General features: G+C 53.5%; 1 long non-coding RNA gene across 1 annotated transcript in view; it reads left to right on the plus strand.

Annotated features, from left to right (window-relative positions):
* The window catches only part of LOC132399435 (uncharacterized), a 5,586-nt gene extending 234 nt beyond the window's left edge, over positions 1 to 5,352 (plus strand). The window contains exons 2-3 of the long non-coding RNA XR_009513998.1: positions 1,207 to 2,194; positions 4,165 to 5,352. This is a non-coding gene — a long non-coding RNA (uncharacterized LOC132399435). The remainder of the gene's footprint in view (positions 1 to 1,206; positions 2,195 to 4,164) is intronic.
* The last annotated feature ends 264 nt before the right edge of the window (positions 5,353 to 5,616 follow it).

Here is a 5,616-nt window from a genome sequence, read left to right on the forward strand (position 1 = left end):
GTGAGAGAGAGAGAGCGCAGGTGTGTGTGTGTGTGTGGTGAGCTACGTGTGCCTGTCTGGACATGCCCTTGCTGACTGCTCCTGTGGCTCCTCCCACAGATCCCTGTATAAAGGTGATCTGAAGCCTATGCTCTCTCTCAGTCTCCAGGACGTAGTATGATGGCCACTCTCTCCTGTTCGTTCTTCCAGTCAATAAAAGCCGATATCTCGCCTTACGTCTCAGTGTGAGTTATTGATGGTGCATCACTGTGTGTGCGCGTGAGAGCAGGCATGTGTGTGTGTGAGAGAGAAAGAGAGCAGTCGTGTGTGTGTGTGTGAGAGAGAGAGCAGGCGTGTGTGTGTGAGAGAGAGAGAGCAGGTGCGTGTGTGTGAGAGAGAGAGCAGGCTTGTGTGAGAGAGAGAGCAGGCGTATGCTTGTGAGAGAGAGAGCAGGTGTGTGTTTGTGTGAGAGCGAGAGAGAGAGAGCAGGTGCGTGTGTGTGGGTGTGAAAGAGGGAGAGAGAGCAGGCATGTGTGTGTGTGTGAGAGAGACAGAGAGCAGGTGTGTTTGTGTGAGAGAGAGAGAGCAGGCGTGTGTGTGTGAGATACAGGGAGCAGGGTGTGTGTATGTGTGTGAAAGAGAGAGAGCAGGCGTGTGTGTGTGTGAAAGAGAGCAGGCGTGTGTGTGTGAAAGAAAGCAGGCGTGTGTTTGTGTGTGTGTGAGAGAGAGAGCAGGCATGTCTGTGTGTGTGAGAGAGGGAGAGAGAGAGAGCAGGCGTGTCTGTGTGTGTGAGAGAGAGGGAAAGCAGGCGTGTGTGTGTGAGATACAGGAGCAGGTGTATGTGTGTGAAAGAGAGAGAGCAGGCGTGTGTGTGTGTGAGAGAGAGCAGGCGTGTGTGTGTGTGTGAAAGAAAGAGCAGGCGTGTGTTTGTGTGTGTGTGAGAGAGGGAGAGAGAGAGAGCAGGCGTGTCTGTGTGTGTGAGAGAGGGGGAGAGAGAGAGCAGGCGTGTGTTTGTGTGTGAGAGAGAGGGAGAGCAGGTGTGGGTGTGTGTGTGAGAGAGAGAGAGAGAGAGAGAGCAGGCGTGTGTATGTGTGTGAGAGAGAGGGAGAGCAGGCGTGTGTTTGTGAGAAAGAGGGAGAGCAGGCGTGTGTGTGTGTGAGAGATAGAGAGCAGGCGTGTGTGTGTGTGAGAGAGTGAGCAGGCGTGTGTGTGAGAGAGAGAGAGCAGGCATGTGTGTGAGAGAGAGAGAGCAGGCGTGTGTGTCTGTGTGTGTGTGAGAGAGAGAGAGCGCAGGTGTGTGTGTGTGTGGTGAGCTACGTGTGCCTGTCTGGACATGCCCTTGCTGACTGCTCCTGTGGCTCCTCCCACAGATCCTTGTATAAAGGTGATCTGAAGCCTATGCTCTCTCTCAGTCTCCAGGACGTAGTATGATGGCCACTCACTCCTGGTTCGTTCTTCCAGTCAATAAAAGCCGATATCTCGCCTTACATCTCAGTGTGAGTTATTGATGGTGCATCACTGTGTGTGCGCGTGAGAGAGAGAGAGAGAGAGAGCAGGCATGTGTGTGTGTGAGAGAGAGACAGCGAGCAGGTGTGTGTGAGATTGAGAGAGAGAGAGCAGGCGTGTGTGTATGTGTGTGTGTGTGAGAGCGAGAGCAGGTGTGTGTGTTTGTGTGTGTGTGAGAGAGAGAGCAGGCGTGTGTGTGTGTGTGAGAGAGAGAGCAGGTATTTGTGTGTGTGTGAGAGAGAGAGAGCAGGTGCGTGTGTGTATGTGTGTGAGAGAGAGCAGGCGTGTGTGCGTGTGAGAGAGAGAGAGCAGGCGTGTGTGTGTGTGAGAGAGCAGGCGTGTGTGTATGTGTGTGTGTGAGAGAGAGAGAGAGCAGGTGTGTGTGTGTGAGAGCGAGAGTGAGCAGGCGTGTGTGTGTGAGATTGAGAGAGAGAGAGCAGGCGTGTGTGTGTGAGAGAGAGAGCAGGTGTGTGTGTTTGTGTGTGTGTGAGAGAGAGCGCAGGTGTGTGTGTGTGTGTGTGGTGAACTACGTGTGCCTGTCTGGACATGCCCTTGCTGACTGCTCCTGTGGCTCCTCCCACAGATCCCTGTATAAAGGTGATCTGAAGCCTATGCTCTCTCTCAGTCTCCAGGACGTAGTATGATGGCCACTCACTCATGGTTCGTTCTTCCAGTCAATAAAAGCCGATATCTCGCCTTACGTCTCAGTGTGAGTTATTGATGGTGCATCACTGTGTGTGCGCGTGAGAGAGAAAGAGAGCAGGTGTGTGTGTGTGTGAGAGAGAGAGCAGGTGTGTGTGTGTGTGTGAGAGAGAGAGCAGGCGTGTGTGTGTGTGAGAGAGAGAGTGCAGGCGTGTGTGTGTGAGAGAGAGAGAGCAGGTGTGTGATTGTGAGAGAGAGAGAGAGAGAGCAGGCGTGTGTGTTTGTGTGTGTGTGAGAGAAAGAGAGCAGGCGTGTGTGTGTGTGAGAGAGAGAGAGCAGGCGTGTGTGTGTGTGTGAGTGAGAGAGCAGGCGTGTGTGAGAGAGAGAGAGTAGGCGTGTGTGTGTGAGAGAGAGAGCGCAGGTGTGTGTGTGTATGTGTGTGAGAGAGAGAGAGCAGGCGTGTGTGTCTGTGTGTGTGTGAGAGAGCAGGCGTGTGTGAGAGAGAGAGAGTAGGCGTGTGTGTGTGAGAGAGAGAGCGCAGGTGTGTGTGTGTATGTGTGTGAGAGAGAGAGAGCAGGCATGTGTGTGTGAGAGAGAGAGAGAGAGAGCAGGCGTGTGTGTGTGTGAGAGAGTGAGCAGGCGTGTGTGTGAGAGAGAGAGAGCAGGCGTGTGTGTGTATGTGTGTGAGAGAGAGAGAGCGCAGGTGTGTGTGTGTGTGTGTGGTGAGCTACGTGTGCCTGTCTGGACATGCCCTTGCTGACTGCTCCTGTGGCTCCTCCCACAGATCCCTGTATAAAGGTGATCTGAAGCCTATGCTCTCTCTCAGTCTCCAGGACGTAGTATGATGGCCACTCTCTCCTGGTTCGTTCTTCCAGTCAATAAAAGCCGATATCTCGCCTTACGTCTCAGTGTGAGTTATTGATGGTGCATCACTGTGTGTGCGCGTGAGAGCAGGCATGTGTGTGTGTGAGAGAGAAAGAGAGCAGTCGTGTGTGTGTGTGTGAGAGAGAGAGCAGGCGTGTGTGTGTGAGAGAGAGAGAGCAGGTGCGTGTGTGTGAGAGAGAGAGCAGGCTTGTGTGAGAGAGAGAGCAGGCGTATGCTTGTGAGAGAGAGAGCAGGTGTGTGTTTGTGTGAGAGCGAGAGAGAGAGAGCAGGTGCGTGTGTGTGGGTGTGAAAGAGGGAGAGAGAGCAGGCATGTGTGTGTGTGTGAGAGAGACAGAGAGCAGGTGTGTTTGTGTGAGAGAGAGAGAGCAGGCGTGTGTGTGTGAGATACAGGGAGCAGGTGTGTGTATGTGTGTGAAAGAGAGAGAGCAGGCGTGTGTGTGTGTGAAAGAGAGCAGGCGTGTGTGTGTGAAAGAAAGCAGGCGTGTGTTTGTGTGTGTGTGAGAGAGAGAGAGCAGGCATGTCTGTGTGTGTGAGAGAGGGAGAGAGAGAGAGCAGGCGTGTCTGTGTGTGTGAGAGAGAGGGAAAGCAGGCGTGTGTGTGTGAGATACAGGGAGCAGGTGTATGTGTGTGAAAGAGAGAGAGCAGGCGTGTGTGTGTGTGAGAGAGAGCAGGCGTGTGTGTGTGTGTGAAAGAAAGAGCAGGCGTGTGTTTGTGTGTGTGTGAGAGAGGGAGAGAGAGAGAGCAGGCGTGTCTGTGTGTGTGAGAGAGGGGGAGAGAGAGAGCAGGCGTGTGTTTGTGTGTGAGAGAGAGGGAGAGCAGGTGTGGGTGTGTGTGTGAGAGAGAGAGAGAGAGAGAGAGCAGGCGTGTGTATGTGTGTGAGAGAGAGGGAGAGCAGGCGTGTGTTTGTGAGAAAGAGGGAGAGCAGGCGTGTGTGTGTGTGAGAGATAGAGAGCAGGCGTGTGTGTGTGTGAGAGAGTGAGCAGGCGTGTGTGTGAGAGAGAGAGAGCAGGCATGTGTGTGAGAGAGAGAGAGCAGGCGTGTGTGTCTGTGTGTGTGTGAGAGAGAGAGAGCGCAGGTGTGTGTGTGTGTGGTGAGCTACGTGTGCCTGTCTGGACATGCCCTTGCTGACTGCTCCTGTGGCTCCTCCCACAGATCCTTGTATAAAGGTGATCTGAAGCCTATGCTCTCTCTCAGTCTCCAGGACGTAGTATGATGGCCACTCACTCCTGGTTCGTTCTTCCAGTCAATAAAAGCCGATATCTCGCCTTACATCTCAGTGTGAGTTATTGATGGTGCATCACTGTGTGTGCGCGTGAGAGAGAGAGAGAGAGAGAGCAGGCATGTGTGTGTGTGAGAGAGAGACAGCGAGCAGGTGTGTGTGAGATTGAGAGAGAGAGAGCAGGCGTGTGTGTATGTGTGTGTGTGTGAGAGCGAGAGCAGGTGTGTGTGTTTGTGTGTGTGTGAGAGAGAGAGCAGGCGTGTGTGTGTGTGTGAGAGAGAGAGCAGGTATTTGTGTGTGTGTGAGAGAGAGAGAGCAGGTGCGTGTGTGTATGTGTGTGAGAGAGAGCAGGCGTGTGTGCGTGTGAGAGAGAGAGAGCAGGCGTGTGTGTGTGTGAGAGAGCAGGCGTGTGTGTATGTGTGTGTGTGAGAGAGAGAGAGAGCAGGTGTGTGTGTGTGAGAGCGAGAGTGAGCAGGCGTGTGTGTGTGAGATTGAGAGAGAGAGAGCAGGCGTGTGTGTGTGAGAGAGAGAGCAGGTGTGTGTGTTTGTGTGTGTGTGAGAGAGAGCGCAGGTGTGTGTGTGTGTGTGTGGTGAACTACGTGTGCCTGTCTGGACATGCCCTTGCTGACTGCTCCTGTGGCTCCTCCCACAGATCCCTGTATAAAGGTGATCTGAAGCCTATGCTCTCTCTCAGTCTCCAGGACGTAGTATGATGGCCACTCACTCATGGTTCGTTCTTCCAGTCAATAAAAGCCGATATCTCGCCTTACGTCTCAGTGTGAGTTATTGATGGTGCATCACTGTGTGTGCGCGTGAGAGAGAAAGAGAGCAGGTGTGTGTGTGTGTGAGAGAGAGAGCAGGTGTGTGTGTGTGTGTGAGAGAGAGAGCAGGCGTGTGTGTGTGTGAGAGAGAGAGTGCAGGCGTGTGTGTGTGAGAGAGAGAGAGCAGGTGTGTGATTGTGAGAGAGAGAGAGAGAGAGCAGGCGTGTGTGTTTGTGTGTGTGTGAGAGAAAGAGAGCAGGCGTGTGTGTGTGTGAGAGAGAGAGAGCAGGCGTGTGTGTGTGTGTGAGTGAGAGAGCAGGCGTGTGTGAGAGAGAGAGAGTAGGCGTGTGTGTGTGAGAGAGAGAGCGCAGGTGTGTGTGTGTATGTGTGTGAGAGAGAGAGAGCAGGCGTGTGTGTCTGTGTGTGTGTGAGAGAGCAGGCGTGTGTGAGAGAGAGAGAGTAGGCGTGTGTGTGTGAGAGAGAGAGCGCAGGTGTGTGTGTGTATGTGTGTGAGAGAGAGAGAGCAGGTGTGTGTGTTTGTGTATGTGTGTGAGAGAGAGAGAGCAGGCGTGTGTGTGTATGTGTGTGAGAGAGAGAGAGCAGGTGTGTGTGTGTGTATGTGTG

This window comes from Hypanus sabinus, chromosome 9 (assembly GCF_030144855.1).
Source record: "Hypanus sabinus isolate sHypSab1 chromosome 9, sHypSab1.hap1, whole genome shotgun sequence".
NCBI classification, from domain to species: Eukaryota; Metazoa; Chordata; class Chondrichthyes; order Myliobatiformes; family Dasyatidae; genus Hypanus; species Hypanus sabinus.